Source organism: Poecilia formosa, unplaced genomic scaffold (genome assembly GCF_000485575.1).
Source record: "Poecilia formosa unplaced genomic scaffold, Poecilia_formosa-5.1.2 Scaffold373, whole genome shotgun sequence".
In the NCBI taxonomy this organism is placed as follows: domain Eukaryota; kingdom Metazoa; phylum Chordata; class Actinopteri; order Cyprinodontiformes; family Poeciliidae; genus Poecilia; species Poecilia formosa.
Window position 1 is genome coordinate 457,614 of NW_006800312.1, and position 18,034 is coordinate 475,647.

Here is an 18,034-nt window from a genome sequence, read left to right on the forward strand (position 1 = left end):
TGTTGACAGTTCGATACTGTGTACTGAGTATGCTAATATCTGACTCCCGGGTCCTGAAAGATTATTTTCTGAAGCTGTGGTGCATGGCGATGCTCAGCTCAGCAGCCATTGTGATGTGCTTTCAATTAGAGTCACCCTGAGGCCAAGACTAAAATGCAGCGCAAAGAACTTTGGGAAAAACGTGTGCAGAAACCCAACCTTAACAAGTAGAGTGGGGAAAAAAGAGAGAGCTGTGAAGATGAGCAAAAAAGTGGCTCCAACCACAGCGGCAGCAATATCCCAGCTGGTGAGACGTAAATGGGATCTTTACTGAAATATGGATGAAGAAAAACCCCAAATGTTTGGTTTTACGGAAGCCCTGAAGGGCCAACAAAGTGAAAAAGCCACAACTAAATCTGCCACTGTAACAAATTTTGCTGGATGATAAATTGCCCCAGAAGTTATTGCAATAAACGATAATATTGTTGTATTTTGAGACCATTTTCATATAATCTATTGCTAAAGGCATAACGATGCAAGTTTTCTCTCTACACAGTGGAGCTGGAAGACATTCCAACATAAAACACAAAAAACAACAAATAAAATGTAAATAAAAACCCACACACAATCAAAACCATAAATAAAATGGATTATGATGTTTCTGTAAACAAAATGGGTCTTCAAAAATGATTAATGATCAAAATGATGGAAATCATTAAGCTCATTTTAATTAATCATGCAATTAATCAATGTTTTGCATTTTGCGACAGTCCAAAGTCTTTATGCTCACAGTGAAAGGACTCTTACATCAGAATAGAAAATAATTTAAGAGCTGTTACAATTCATTATTCATTTGTTTAAAATGAATATATTTGACATCTTTTTTTCACTTTTTAGATCCTGCAGGGTCATTTCTGTCTGTTTCCCTCCACCAGACAGTTTCCTGACATCTTCACTCTAAAGCTCTAAAGAGGCTTTGGTTGGGACAGGGAAAAGAGTCTAGAGACGAAAAAACCATCTCAACGAAGCTGGGAAAACTTCTGAATACTTTAAATAAAAGACTACAAATATCTCGTAGTTGATGTAAAAAAGGGGTGTCCAAAGTGTGGCCTGGGGGCCAGTTGTGGCCTTTGGACTGATTTTTTTGCGGCCCCCAACTGCACTTAAAAAATGATACAAATTTGACCCATGGATGCATTTAAAGAGATTTAATTTGTAAACAGGGTAAAATTATTACCAACATAATTTTCTTACAAAGCATTTGCCTTTTTATAACCAAGTTTCAACAAAGGTAAAATAAAATACGTCCAGAGATGTTTTTACTGAAAAAAATCAATAAAAAAATATTTACTGCATATTGGTCTGTTTTAAGAATCCCTTCATTTGTCATATGTAACGTTCTAACTCTCTCAGAACCATAACTGTTGTTTTTTATTAGCTGCAGCTGTAATTATGAATCATAATAAAAATAAACGGTAATAAATCTAGTGAAACTCTATACCTCATCATACGATGTGATGTACATTTTGTATGGAAAAAATCTATCGGTGCTTAGCAAAAGTTTGGTATAAGAGTTTATAAATGCAATATTTAGTTGCTTTACAATTAATATTGAGTGACTTCATAATTTTATTATTCTGCAGACAGGAAAAAAAGTTTGAAGGACGAATAAAAATGAAAAAATGAATATTTAATGAAATCCACTGACTGACTTCAGTGGAGAAATAGCTTTTACTAAATGTCAATTTAAAAATTATGGAATCAGATTTTTCACTTTTGTATTCAGAATTGATTGCATTCTGGAGACTGGATGTAATTAGATTAGCACTGGACTGGTTTTTGTTTATAGCTTCCTGTGATAAATTATGTTGCAGTTTGAAAAGGATTAAACTGATTGAGTCTGGTGAGAAAGTCTTGGTGCAAAACTTGAAAATTGGTTTATGGCGTTTCTGAAAAGTGGAATATAAAGTAAGAAACACGAGAAACACCGACTGGGTCCTGTTAACTATTTGAATCTTTCTGAAGTCAGGTTTTTCTAGGAGTCGACCAACTCTCATTCTGTTCTCCTGACTTTTAAAGTCCAAATCTATTACAGTTTGTTAAAGTTTGTTTGGAAATCTCTGAATGTTTTGTGGCTCGGTTCTGCTGATTATTTGAATGATAAAAAAACCTTATCTGAAATAAAACATGTAGCTAAAAAGCTGTCACTGATTACTTTTGACTTTAAGCTAATGCTAGCTTAATTCGGCAGTTAGCTTCAGCTAGCAAACAGCACTATTCCACATTCATTACAAAGAAGCACTAGCCTTTCTTTGTAAACAAAACCATATATTTAAACAACAATAAATACATTCTATGATAAACCTGTGGCTTTTTTTGTGCTAATCAAAGTTTTGACTTTAGTTTCTTGCTAGCTTAATTAGCTAGTTAGCCTGAGCTACTAAAGTATGTGGAGGATGAAATCGTCTTGAAATCTTTTATAAGATGACTTTTATAAAAACTGATGCATTTAATTATCTCAGCTTTACATTTTTCACTAGAGACACATTAATCCAACATTGGGGGGGAAATAGTTGTATTTATTGAATGTGATTTAATTGATAAATCAGGTATGTCTAAAATTCATAAATCCAAAGTTTTCACTTTAGCTTCATTTCCTGTGTAGGTTATGCTGCTGTTGAAGTAATTTGATCAAAAGTTGATTTTATTGCATTAACTGGATGCATTGCATAATAAAAATATATCAAACTTAAATGGCACTTTTTAGGACACTTAATTATAGGTTACTGTGCATTTTTGATTTCATACTGTTTCCAATATTTTCTTCTCTACCAGGGAAATGTGTCTAGAATACACACTGATGAAGATTTATGAGCAATTATCCAGAAGTATGATTTGAAGAAAACAGGAGAGATACTAACTGAACTTTATTATTTTTAAATAATATTTTTAGTAAAACATAAAGCAGATATTGAGAGACAGGAAGTGAACAAAGACGCCTGAAAACGAGCATGACTAAAACGCCGTTTCTGCTGAGATATGAGCGTTACGACTCAGTACACACCGAGCTCATTCAGGGGGACAAACAAACAAACAAACAAACAATGTTTTTCTCAGGACATTCACTTCATAATTCATTGATTGGATCTTTAATCTGAGCGATATCTGTTACAGCTAAGAGTCAAAACCTCAAAACCCATCAAAACCCATCAATCCTTATAACCAGACCAGGGTTTCCTTATTTTACCCCAAGTCGTCCAACACCCAAGCTTGTCCTCAATATGACACACGGTGACTGCAAAACAAATTATATAACAGCATGAATGCACAAACTTCCCTGTATTTACTTCATTTTCGTGTTTATATGAGCAGGCAGCTGTCGCTGCACGGTGACCTGAACATCTACATACAAACAGTTCAGCTTACAGCACACAAGCAGGTAAGCATGAAAACACGGCTCCCACTCAACACCTGGACGATTACAAACATTATTCACCCAGCGGAGCAAACTGCATACAAAACACACAAATATATATGCAGGAAGCGCTTGTTTACGTCTATTCCCACTTCTCTGCTCTTTACTTTGCAGAAATAAATACACACATGCATGCATTTTATAAGCAGCACCACTGTTAATGATGCACGTGCAACATAAACGGTTCAGCGTCGTCGACGTGGATGTCGATGTGGACTGCTGGGTTAAATGGCTGCCTGGGCAAAACTCCAATTGAATCCAATTTAATCTGGTCCAAGAATGGCTGGGGAAACTCCGACATGTCGGTGAAAACATTAAATATTTAATTATGCTTCTAAACATGAGCAGAAAGTTCAACCTTTCATTTAACAGAGCTGAGTAGAGTAGCTGAAAATGATACTCATGTAAGAGTAAAAAAGTATTGAGTAACTGATCAAATTATCAATCGTTCAATAATTAAAAATTACATAATTAGACGGACCAAAATATATAGTTAAGTGGAAATTTTGGCATTTTAAGGACGAAAATCACAATAATCCAATTAAGTAACAAAAAAGAACAAAATCGGGCAAAACAAAATTTTTCCAAATGAGTTTCTTTAAATAAAAAACTCATGAAATTTTAGCCAAAACTGCAGCTGTGTGTCTGTTTCTGGTGACGTTTTGGTTAAAACAGAAATTTTATTCAAGTAAGAGTAGAAATACTTCATGATAAAATTACTCAAGTAAAAGTGGAAAGTATAGTGTAGTAAAAATACAAAAGTTACTAAAGTAAATGTAATTGAGTAACTAGTCACTACCCGTATTTGTGTTTTAATCTGCTGTGAGCCTGAACAGAAGCAGCTGCTGGTTTTAGTTTTAACTCGTCGTTCCTGGAGTAAAGGTCGAGAATATAAAATGTTTTTATTTGTTTGAGCTTTTTCTGGGCTTTTCTTGCCAATTATTGACAAACGCTACTGAATTCAAGCGGGAGCAGTTTTAAAATTAAAGTACAGATGACTTCTGGGTTCATGAACTAATTGGTCAGTGTGTCCCATTTTTATTGAGGCGTTGGAAAATAATATGTCGATCGCTCACAGCGCTTCCAGGAATTATTCAGAATGTAGGATTTGAGGGATTTACAGATTATCTCCTCACTATCACCACTGAGGATTATGGTTGATCTCAGACATGGAGAGGCGTGACACCAGAGCCGTTTGAGCAGAGAAATTTTACTGAAATGTCCTTTAAAATACTGTTGATGCATCATCTTATTAAGTACCTAAATAACGGTTTAGCATCAAAACCTTTGGTTTACTGGAAGGTTGAGAAGATTCGGTTTGTTTTGGACAGTACAATCAATGTCTTCCAGATTTATTCTTAAAATAAATCTCAGAAAATATATTTATTTTATAACCAAGCGATGCAGAATCAGCAGAAATCCCTTCTCGGTCACTTTAAAACATGATCTTCTGCACAGAAAACTCGCAGCGGTCCAACCACTGCTGCTGACGCCAACGTCTCTTTTTCTTGCTCCAGTCTATTGGCTTCCAGAGCTGTCAGGTCATTTGTTTAAATCGCACCAGAAAGGCTCTGCTGCAGTTCGTTTTTAGCGATCCAGTACATCATGGAGGTGCAGCAGCACCAGACTGTTTTCAACGAATCTATTTCATGAAGCGATACGGACGTTTTTAAAGGCAACAAGAAATGACAAGAGGCAGCTAATAAAGTGGCCACTAAGTGCATATTCTGCACAGCTTTGAAACGATTAACTGTGATGAATCGATTGTGGTAATTAAGTTAACGGTTAATTGGTTAAATCGGTTAAATTGGGCCACTTCACTAGCTTGACTTTAGGTTGGTTTTTTTTTGACGCCCCTGCTGTAACCACTGCTGTTTTCACCGGTTTCAGCAAATAAAGTCACTAATCAGGGATAAACGGTCCAAAAATTTGAGAAACAGCAGAAATAATGTTGGACTTTCGTAGAATCATGTCTTCCTGTATCACATAATTACCCTGTGGTATTTTCAAATTTCCTTAAGTATTTGTATTTTGCAGAGTTGTAACATTTATTTATCCAAACTAATCTTGTATAAAAAAACAAAATGTCTTTAAAGAGTTGAACTTTGACCTCAGTAGGAGCGCCTCTGCCTTGTAGCGTCGGCTGCCTTTCAATCGATTTGGAGAATATGGGGCATCTTAACGCTCGGCGCAGCCACTCGTCATTAATAATTTCTCAGAATCCTCGCTTCTCTCCAGCCTTTACCTTCGCCTCTCTCGCCGTCTCATCTTCCTCGTGTTTCTGCCTTGTTACTTTTTGACATCTGCTCCCTGGAAAGTTCTTTTGTCAGGCTCAACGCCTCGGCCTGTCAACAGTCTGACACCAAACACAGACGCACCGACATACTCCGCCAGGTTCGGTGAACACACCGCTGCTGCTGCCAGAAATAGAGTTAAAAACCCAGAGCAAAGGAAGGTATTGCTCACTAGCTGCTCCGGACAGGATTTTTAATTTAGCGTAATGGAGAAGTTGTCCTTGTAGTTGGATTGTTGCGCTAAAGTCTGTTGCTAAGCGAATGACTGAGCGACAGCCTGATTTGATTAAGTTGGGACCTCATTGCATTACCTAATGGACGAAACCTCTCCTTACGTCTTTATCTTTAATCTCTTTCCTTCCCAGGCTCCTCTGGGTCCAGTTCTGCGTTTTGATTTGCAGCCGTCAGACGCGTTGTTTTAAATGTTAATAAGAAACAGCATTTTCAAACAGGGCATCTATGGGAGCTGCTAAAACCAGCCAGTAATTTCCTTGAGTAAAGGCTGATTTATGTGCCTGCTTTATTCTCCTTCTGATGAAAACCTGGGCTGTAAAAAAGATTTAAGAGCAATACTTCAAAAACAATGCAGCACGTCTAGTTTACTGCCTTAATAAAGTGAATAATGAAGAGATGGGAAGTGGAAAAATTGATCAGCAAAACTGGAACAAAACACGACCTTTTTCAGGTGAAGGGTTTTTATCTGCCAGGACATAATCAAAATTATTGTCATTATTAAGGTAAAAATGACCTAAATATAGTCAAAAAGAGTAAAATATCTTAGAAAACAAAGCGCATGTAACAGTATTTAAAAGGGAAAGTGTCAGCAAGGTGCAAATGTAGGTTTTTAGGTTTGGAGATTACAGAGATTTAATAAGACTGTCCGGATGGACAGACGTCCACAATGACCTGAGACACACGTGTCAAACTCAAGGCACTTGTGTCTTCCTTGAAACTTAGTTCCTTAGTTTCAAGGAACTAAGAAATTTCCTTTCTCATTTTTTTTTCTATCAAGTTTTTGACTTTCCAGGATCAGAAAATAAAAAGATAAAAATTTCAAGAAAATGTGAATTTTTTTGCAATAAAATCCTCCTTTTTCTCTACTATGGCTCTAATAGACACATTTCAGCCTGAAAAGGAATAATGGCTGTTTTTAAGTAATGTGAGGACGGTTTCAGTTTCAGATCGAGGCTGAGGGCCTGAATCAGGCTTTTGCTGCTGCAGCCATGTTTCTGCTGATCCTCTGATTGAAAGCAGCACAAACAAAACCTTTGGAGGGAAGCCAGCAGAGAGAGAGTGAGATAAAAAGCTCTTAAGGGGGAAGATATTCCCTCTCCTAATGGCATCATGGATCCATAATGAGGAGCTGCACAACTCACACACTTTGTCACCCACATGCGCGCTCCTGATAAGTCGTCTCCAGCTGTGCTGAGTAATAAAGTTACACCTCAGATGTGGACGGGGAAATAGAGACGGATAGTTTGAGGGCGAGAAAGAGAGACAGAGGAAAGACAAGGAGGTTTAGGAAAGGTGAGAGAGGAAATCTCAGCGCGTTTACATTTGGATCCAGTTATTACCAAGTAAAACCAGCAGAAATAAACAACGTAAAGAAAAACAAATATAGTTTATGAACTCTGATCCTAATTAGTTACTTTTCTTCTGTTCTAAGAAAACGAAATAAAAGAAAAAGGTGAGAGAATAATGAACGTCATGACGAGTCCTGTCACGATAATAAAGTTTTCTAGACGATAAATTGTCCCAGAAGTTATCGCGATAAACGATAATATTGTCATTTTGAGACCTTTTTCAAGGAATATAATAACGGCATAAAAATGCAAGAACATATTTTCAAAGATCAATAAACTTTAACTTCTAGTTTAACACTGGAACTAGAAGACATTTTAAATACCCAAAATAAATAAAACAAATGAATTATGAAGGAGCTAGAAGAGACCAAAGCACTGAAGACTTTTATCATCCAGTTTTTGGTAGAAAGAGGGAAATAACGAATCATGCAAATGGAAATAATTGAGCTTGTTTTAATTTATCACGGGATTAATTGATTTATTGCTTATTGAGACAGAAAGGTGTTGAGGATTAAATTATGGAGAAAGCGAAGAGATGCTGTATGGAAAATATATTTAAAACAGAAGAAGGGAGGCGGTGATGTAGGTAGGAACAAGTCCGAGTGATTAAACTTGATTAGAAATGCTGAGAGTCTGAAGTTTACAGCAGACAGGAAGTGGAGCAGATATCAGCCATGCGGTCATGAAGCGACGGCCGAATGAGGCGAGGCGGCGCGGCGCTAATACGCTTTCATTTCTCCCTTGCTCATCATGCGCCCTCACAGCTCCTTCCCGCTCCGCACCTCTCCCTCCTCTGCACATCACATCCAATCAGCTTCATCCGCACGAACGAGGCCGGCGATGTTCAGCCGCCGAGCAGGAAAACATGACATGCGACTGTTCACGGGGGGTGAGGCAGAGGGAAGCGATCCGCAGATGTTGTTTCTGCTCCAGTTTTGGAGGAAATATTCCTCTGATGTGATTATGGTTTTCGTCAGGAGAGAATAAAAAGGAAGCGCTGCTCGTCTGTGTGGGTCCGCAGCCTAATTGAAAACGCTGCGTCCTCCCACGTCTCGTTTTTATCTCTGATGCTCGTGAACTTGAGGAAACGATCATTAAAGAGAAACGGGATCATTGACTTATTTCTTTGTTTTGTTTGAAGGTCCAGTTTGAGGCATCAGGGCTGTGTTTGAACCACCTAGATAGTTTTTAACTAGTGATCCGGTGTCCTGGTGTGGTTCTGATTTGTTCTGTTGTGGGTTGAATTATTGCGTATTTGGACAACTATTCCTTCTGGCTCTGCAGCTGGAAGGATTTCTGCTGTAGCTTTTTTTTTTTACACTCAGACTGTTTCAATGCGTAACCGTGGCAACAAGGTGCTGTTTTTACACCTGGGAGTGGCTAATTAGCATCTTAAAATCTCAAATCATGCCTGACCTACGACCCCGAATCCCAGAGGAGTTGAAACGGAGCTTCATGGGTTCGGAGCAGAAAGAGAAGAAGGAAGTTTAAAACATCTCTTCTTTCTCAGGCGACGTTCACACTGCAGGTCTGGAAGCTCAATCCAGATTTTTTTGTTGAAGTCTGATTTCTTTACATTTTTTCGTGAGCGGCTTACTTCCCTGAAGAGACACCAGCGTGCAGAAGAAGAACGTAGACGACTCACAGCAGCAGCGCATTGTCTATGGAAATAATAATATCTTCGTTTATAGACTGATTTTAAAGATTCGGAACTGATCGTGTCGTCACAAGTTCATAAGAACACAAAGGGAGCTAAGAGAAAGAAAGCACAACTGATGGCTGTTTGTGGAGTATTGACTGCAGGTTCTGCAGAGAGTCTGTTTGGATCTGTAGCTTGAGCCAGTACTGATACAGACTTCTTTTATTTTGATTAAGCTAATAATAATAATTTTCAGCCATTGTCTGACTTCTTCTGGTGCAGAATTATGATGTAAAAGTCAGATAAAATGTGGCCTGACTCTTCTGACTGAAAAGAATCGGAAATGTATCAGAATTAGTGTCACAAATCGGAAACGGACCGATCAGGCAGCAGTAAAACAATTTGATAATGGACACAAATGTGGAAGGTGAAAGAAAGATCACATGCTCGACTCTGTCTCTGCCTGAATTATTGAGTATATGAACAGACGGGGATTTAAAAAGGAGTGGCAAAAGCAAGTGAGGTGGATTAGCAGTGTTTCTCAACAACTGATGGTTTCATCCAGGAAGATGGAACATCATCTCTGCTGCCCAGAAACTGAGCACAAGAGTCACAAGACTGTCATTCAGCAACAGTCTTCAGTCAGAGGCTTATTATGATTCAGTGCTATACTGACTGCTACAGGAGATACTTCCTGCATCACAAAAAATCTTTGTGGTTGATCTGCTCAGACTGGATATGTGAAGACGATTAAAACAACGACAGAGTCTCACTTTGTGCACAAACACCATTGATGTCTGATGTAGAAACCACATCATTGTTTTCTTTCCAACATCAGCCTCCCTTTGTACTTTCTATCTCCATTAAACTTTTAATGCTGCAGAAACACAACATGAAACCAAAGCCTGCGACACAATTTTCTCCTTTATCTGCTGCATGACAGAAAACAGACTGTTTATGTAAACTAACATACAGCAGATGAAACATATGAGCAATATGGCTCACTGCTCAGGGGGTCATGCCTTTGGTTTGATAGAGGGGCAACTTATTGCGCTGTAGTTCTTTTTTAAATCAGTTTGAAGAATATTCCACCAGAAATCCTGATAAGCCCAGTGTTGGGGAGCTACAGGGTGGCCTTCCAGCAGCCTTCCATGTTTTTGAGTTAAAAAAATGTTTAATGTTGACAGAAAATGTAAAAAGACTACTAGCTAGTCATGTGTTATTGGAAGACATTACTAAAAATACTTAAACCCTGACTATAAAGTCAAACATTAAACATGTAAAATCAGTAGCTTAGCCTGGTGGGCTGAAACAGAGAATAACTGAGGGAAAAATGACCAAGGCCTGGTAGTAGAATAAACCAGGAGAGAATATTTCTTCTTAAATAAACTGTTATTACAGAGCAGCTAAACATAAAGAAACAAACAATCAATAGGAACATCCTGTTCTCCTCCATTCCTTCTCTCGTCTCGTTTGTTCTCATGTTTGTTTTAATGCTCATTGTGAATTTATGATGTGGCTGAACGGAGCGCTAGCTAGCTGTCGCAGCACAGAGGCTAAAGGAGCTTCAACTGGGCGACTTCAGACACCGAGCGACTCAGATGTTGTTTATCTTCTTACGGCTCCCTCAGCGTCTTGCGGTATGATTAATTCATCAGTTTGTTTTCATGTTTCATCCCATGATGCTTCAGTTTAAAGCAGAAACTAAACATGCAGCGTTCAGACACATACAAAATGTCTCCCTCGTTTTTAACCTTTTAAAAACACAAACAGGCTTTTAATTTACAGCAGGTATTTATGAATGGACAATTTTTAAAAAGGGAAACCTTAAAAAACACTGACAGGATAGAAGAATGTAAGGAAGGATGAGAGGAAACAGTAGTCGGCAGTGTACCGTATGATGCACCAGTGTCCATGCCAGTGATCTGTGTGTTTTCATGACATAAAAATCCATAAACACAGGAGAACGGTTTTTAGATGACTGTCTGCTGCAGTGACTGCTATGCATGAAAGGGTCAAAGTTTGAGTTAACGTCAGGAGCATGAAGGGTTTTCAGAATCCCTTGCTGAACTCATGTTTACATCTCAAGGTGAAAAGTTAAACATCCTGCTCTCCCATGTCCCTCTGCTACCACCCAAGGAGCCACCAGTTGGTTTAAGCGACTGTGGCCCACATCTCGTCGTTTCCCTCCTCGCCCTCCAGCTGGTATTTGCTCCAGTTTCTTCCCACCTGTTCCTGCCCTTTCCTCTCCTTCTTGTCTCTTTGCCCAGCAGCCCATCCATCTCTCCCCACCTCCGACTTTTCTGTCTGTTCAGTCGTCCTGCAGAGGTTTAAACTCATTCATCTTCCTCCGGTCCCTCCATCGTTGTCCGTCTCTCACAGTGAAGCCAGCGGTGTGTTTATAAGCAGGGCGTCACGAGAGCTTTTAAACGCGAACCGGCTACACTGGTTCTGCCTGGTGTGTGAATGTTAATGCAATTGACCCAACAGTTTCCCATCTGAATGTCTTAATAATTTAAAAGCTGGTTTTTAAAAAAAATAAAACATAGCATTAATATTATAAGACAAAATGCTGCAGTTTGATGCTGGAGGATTTCTTTTTTAGTTCTTACAAGATCAGCTCCTTGAACTTTAATTTTAAACTTCACAGAGATTTGCAGCTGCAAACGAACTAAATGAAATATGAAAATGAGACAAATATTGAGATGTCTGGCCACAACGACAAGAACATTTAGTTCAGAAAACTGAACAGTGCTAACTGTAGAGCATGGTGGTGGCAGCAGCAGCATGCTGTGGGGCAATTTCTCTGTTAGTGGTAGTGGTGCAATGCTCGAAGCGGGTGGAATAATTTAGGAGGAAGTCTCCCGAAGTCTTCAACTTTACCTCAAATTTAAAATTTTGCACGCAGTATTTCTTTTTAAAAGTCATTGATGTAGCTTGTTGAATCGTTACTCCATCTTGTAGACAAAAATAGCTCAGCTAAATCAATGATAAATCAAAAAAACACATGAAAATGGCAGCAGACAGATGAGCAATTATTCAACTGTACGTCTTTGAAAAGCATTAGTAGAGCCTCCTGCACAGCCAACAAGAATGCAGCAAGTGGTTTCTGGATGGTAAGTCATCAACTAAGCACTTGCCTTTTCCAGCAGCCATTGTAAAGCGCTTACAGTGGTAAAACCAGGTGACCAAACATGCTGGAGCTCAGTTTAGGTTGCTAAATGTCTTTCTCTTTCTCACTGTTTATTCAATGTCACATGTTGTTTTTATTTTAATTACATAAAGCACTTTGAAATGCCTTGCTGCTGAAATCTGCTATACAAATAAAATTTGATTGATTGATTGATTGATAGGTAACGCAATATGACTTAATTGGGAAGTTTTTGAAATAGCTCGTTTTCCAGACACCAAAAAAACATCAACTTACTGCTAAAAACGGCTGGGTGTTTCTTTTTTTCTTTAAGCATTTTTTGCTGTTTTGTAGAAGCAGTGAACAAATATGTGCAACATGTGAATTATGTCTCCTTTAACATGCATACTTTACTTAACTGTCAGTTATATGGAGCTTTTAGCAGTTTTTCTATTTTTATTTCAATCAAATTTGTCTCCCACCTAATATCCACCTTGATATTTCCTTTAGATGATCATTAAAACCAGAAGAATTGTACTTTCTGACCTTTTTTTTGGGACATTTCTGGAACAAACATGCGCTGGTAAAGGTCCGTGCAGGAAAATTTGAGTTTCTGTTGGAAGTTCGGTTCAGGTAACCTTTTTAAAAGAGCTGGCTAAAATTAGCTAAATGCCATTTCTTTCCTGGAACTGCAGAAGAGTCGAGCTCACCTGCGATGATGAATACAGGCAAGAAGGCAGGAAGGGAAGAGGAGGATAATAAAGTAAGGGGTGGTAAAGATGAAGGGCAAATTTTAAGAATTGAGAAGAAGCTGAGAGAGTTTGGAAGAGGTGAAAGGGGACGGCTGAATGAACAATGAAATATAGAGGGGCGATATATCATCCCAGGAAATGATGGGGTAGATAGACAGGAAATGTGATGGCACAAATAAAGAAGAAGGTGGATGATGAATTGAACGGAGGAGGGCAGAAAGAAGAGAATAACAGAGAAAGATGGAGAGAAGAAGAAGGACAGTAGTGGAGAGTTTGGTGAAGAGGAGGGTGAGAGATGCAAGTGGAGATGAAGAGCCTGCATGAGTCACATCGTCTCTTCCACAAGCCATTAGTGATTTAATCACTCTGACATGGCTGTGTGTGCCTGTGTGTGCGCGGATCATACCAGATTACCCCGAGGTGCTGCAGTCAGGAGCTGGCTCATCACTCTCCTACAGCGCCGTGCGTTCATCATGTCACAGCCCAGTTTACCCAGAACCCACCAGGGCGCCAGGTTCCCGCCGAACGGTCCACAGTAGAGTCTTACATGTGACCCTGCAGATGATCTGCTGATGACGGCGGCCTGATTTACTCCAGAGCTGGTTCTGAATGACGGGTCTGCAGCTCAGCACCAGCTTAACGCCTCATTTAGGCGCCGCTGCTGCTGGATGTGCTCATTAACCTGAACTCCATTCATTTTCATGGAGCTTTGCATGTCTGTAAAACTCCTGTTGGTATTTTGAGACGGGGATGTTAAGTATGTTGTAAAGCTTAGACGTTGTTCAGTCGGGTCTTTATAAAACAAATATCTCCACCACATTGTTTTAATAAGTATTATACACATGGTATTGGTTTAAGGAAAGTTTTCATCCACATGAATCCACACAATTTCACCCCTGAGTGTTATTTTCAAGGGAAAGTATTACGCAAAATTCACATTTGCACATTATTCTACTTCCGTTTTGGTCTCCACTGCTTTTAAAAACAACCCAAATGCTTCAATAAACCACCCAGCTGCATTTTGACAAGAAGTTATTGTTTTTTGTTGTCTTGAAAATCAGCTGTTTCAAAACCCTCCAGATTAAGTCATATTCAGCAACCCAAGCTGAGTTCCAGCACATTTGGTCATCTGGTTTTACGGCTTTATCCACTGTACAATGGCTGCTGGAAAAGACAAATATTTTATTGTTGACTTAGCATCCAGAAACCACTTTCTGCATTCTTGTTGGTTGTGCAGGAGACTCCATTTCTGCTTTTCAAGGATGCATATTTATATAATTGCGCATCTGCTTGCAGCCATTTTCACGTGAGTGTAAAAGTTGAGTTGGGGGGCGTGGCCAGCAGCAACTTATTAGGATTTGAAGAGACAAGAGCCCCTAAAACATCTCATTATGAAAGGAGCTCCACAAAGTCTGAACTGACTAGACTGAAATCTCAAAATCTAATGATTTTGTACAAAAAATATAGATCTGCTGCAACCTATTCAAGGAATCATAGTAGGTCAAAAATGCATAGGGGCAGTGGAGCTAAAACCTGTCAGCCAACCAGGTTGCTTCAAAACTACTTCCTGTTAGGAATCAAACATGTTGCCAGGAAGTCAGTTTTTGAGGTTGAAATAAGTTTAAATAGTGTAGTGTGATATAAAGCTAATAAAACATAAGTTAATACTGATGAGGAATTGTGTCAAAGCAAGTAAGTGGATATAACGGCGCATTATGTGTCGGAGAGTAATTCGCAGGACCTCAAAGTTCATATGCGAACACAAATAAACTTTCACTTTGGTCTAAGTTTTTATAAATGTTTTCATGAGGATTAAAGGCCAAAAAGCATAAAAATGTTTGTTTTCCCAGATATTCAGCTACATATGGACCAGGTCTTAGTTTGTCTGCATATAATCTACACATCATTTGGGTCAAGGTTCTGATGGACCAACACCGGTAAAGCTCAACGTAAAGAACCTCAAATCACAAATAGCACGACTTTAAGACCAAACGGTGGAAATGTGAGAAAAACACCTTGAAACTCGTTGAATTATTTTGCTCCATCCATTTTCCCATCAACTCTGACCTGCTAAACACGAGCAGCACCACAGCTTGATGCTGCCACCACCGTGCTTCACTATGTGATGGTTGGTTCAATGTTCATCGTTGGTTCCAAATTATGTAATATAATTTATTTGTTGGCTCTTTAGCCCAGTATATTGAACAGGCACATGAATATTATAACAATATATTTATTTCATTAAATTGAGATTAGGGATTAAGGATTAAATAAGTGTTAAATTCTTCCTACTCCTTCTCAAACAGAAAAGTAGTAAAAAACAAATTATTTTGTTTTTGGTTATGAATGCACATGATTTTTCTTCTTTTTAAAAACCTATTTGAAATAAATAAATCAAATCAAAAATCACTTATTATTCTTACCAAACCTTCACAAAGGCCAATTATGATAAGTGGATGACTAAGGATGAAGGTTCCTGCAGCTTTTATTACATTCTCACTTTAAATATTTGAGGTGGATAAACTGAAACAACCTTTTGAAATCTGCTGATGTGTCTCTACAGCTACTAGAAAAGTTGCAGTCAGTCTAAATAAACAGGAAAGTAGCAGCACAGCTGACACACCCTGGAGGCTCCTCGTTGGCCTTGTTGGTCAGTGAACCCAGTGCTGAGAGTTTTAATGTGGTCTGGGCCTGGCGGGGCGGGGGGCAGAGGAACTGCGAGGCCTGAGGCAGATGGGGAAGTAAGGAGGCACAGAAGGACAAGGGGGAGGCAGCCTGTTGCCGCAGCTCTCGGTGGGTCTCCGAGCCGTGATTACAAGGTGTGTGCAGTCGGCGGGGGTTTGATCACAGGCCTTGGCTGGCAGAAAACCCCGGGTGGAGAGCGCGCGCTCAGGCTGTGTGTGGCTGCGGATGAGCCGCTCCGGCCACTGGGCGTGTTGCTGCCAGTGCGCGCTGACTTGGCAGGAGAAATTGGTTGGACTGCAGCGTCGCCAGCAGAGCGGAGAAGTACACAGAGGAGAAACGGAGAGTGACAGGGAGGCTAAACGGGAGGATTTCACAGTGGGGATGGGAAGAATCAAACATGGCAACGTTTTTTCAAGTAAACATTGTTCTGAAGGGGCCAGTGACATGAAACTCGCGTCACATGTAGGTCTGTTAGAAAACACCCCCCAGAAGTTATCGCGGTAAACGATAATATTGTTGCTCTGAGACCAATTTCAAGCGTAATAATTCAACAACACATTCTCGAAACTCAATAAACTTTCAAATGAACATTTAAAACTGACTGGAAGACATTTTAAATGTCTAAAAGAAATAAAGAAAACAACAAATAAAATGAATCGTGAAGTCTCTGTACATGAAACTGTCCTTAAAAAATAGGCAGTAGTTGAGACCAAAGGACCAGACTGAAGATTTTATCATCCAGTTTTTGGTAGAAAGAGAGAAAATGGAAAAACGATAAATTATGCAAATGGAAATTATTGAGCTTGTTTTAAATGATATATCGATTTATCGCGTATCTGGAGGTTTCAAGTCAAATATAAGACTCTCTAAGGCTTTTCAAATGTCACTCTGAATGAAACTGAAGACGGAAAAACCTATAAATCCAGGGGACGGTTGGGAGATCATGCTGTACTTCAATCTAGCTTCTCAAAAACTGAATTTTCTGGGATCTATTTGTGGCTCTTGGGAGAAATCTTTGTGCTCCTCACTCCTCATATCGCTATTTACAGCTTTATCCCAAGTAGCTTAAAAGTTGTTTTTTCCAACAATGGAAAGCCTCAACAGTTTAAAAAAAGAAAAATCAATACACGGCACTGAAGAACTGTTCAAACTGTGGACGCAGCAGCATAAGGATGGGTGTGATGAACAAGAAGTCAAATCAGGAGTATGGAGAAAAATGTGACTGCAGCCAACAGCAGACAGTGGCTGCCACATCGATTTTTCCACATGACACAGCCGAATTCGCACACATGGAGGGAAAGCTTAAAAACTGGCTAAAGATGTTGGCTTAAGCTACTTAGCGTTGACTGCTCTCACATTAGGAGAGACGAGGAGGAGGAGGGAGACACTCAGACCTGGAGAGGAGGAAGACGGAGCTGAGGGATTGATGTGTGCTTTTTATCCTCTTTGTATTTCTTTCCTATTTTCTCTTCAGCTCTCTGTCACTTGGCTGTCTGTCCTTCGTTTTTCTTTGTCTCGACCGGATCGTGGTTGTGCCTTTGTGTGTTTCCCCCCTTAAGGCTCGAGATTTTCAGCTCTTTTAATTAAAGATCAAACAATGAACATGCATCCCACCACCAATCTGACAACAAATGCTTCAGACTAAAAGCTAAACACGGTGAGAAATAATGTGGGACGTAATCACACAGTTCTTATTCAAACCTCCAGCAGAGACAGCAGAAAAACAAATGAGTACACCACGAGGGCCCTTCCTTTATCCTACGCAGATAATTTTATTTTTTGTTGCCTCGTCTTTGTGGAGCAATGAAGGGAGGAATCAAAAGTTGCTAAGGCAACAAACAATGAGTTGAAGAGAGAAGAAAAAAATAACTCTTTGCTTATAGAGACGCAGGAATCCTCGGGTTGAGAGGCGAGAGAAATGGAGGAGATAAAAATGGTTTCTGTCAAGCAACAAGCTGTTAGTCTGGTACCAGACATCAGAGAGTAAAACTCAACTCCAAATGCAAACTGACCCTCGATACACAGAAAATATAAACATTTCTGTTTATTTCAGATTTATCTGAAATAATTCTGATTTATTTCAGATTTAATATATAGAAATATACAAGTATTCAGTATGCTCCTCAGCTTGTCTCTTTAAGCCCCTGCTTAAAATGTAAAAGCACACCTCTGCTCATTTTTCTACTGCGTTAATTGCTAACTTTTCATTTAGCATTTTAGTGCTTTTGCTAACTTTGAAAATGTTCCTCTAAATTAGTTTTCCAGATGAACTCTAAGGCTCTAATTTACTCAGCTGTTTTGTAAACTTTCAAAATATCCGTGTTGAAATTTTGGTTATTGACTGTATTTGTATTGACATAACACCTGTTATGAACAGGACATAACACCTGTTATGAACGTGACACAACACCTGTTATGAACGTGACACAACACCTGTTATGAACGTGACACAACACCTGTTATGAACGTGACATAACACCTGTTATGAACGTGACAC

The 18,034-nt window shown here is 39.2% G+C and overlaps 1 protein-coding gene across 2 annotated transcripts in view; it reads right to left on the reverse strand.

Annotated features, from left to right (window-relative positions):
* The window catches only part of LOC103154085 (sodium/calcium exchanger 1-like), a 103,094-nt gene that overhangs the window by 17,011 nt on the left and 68,049 nt on the right, over positions 1-18,034 (reverse strand). The window lies entirely within an intron of this gene.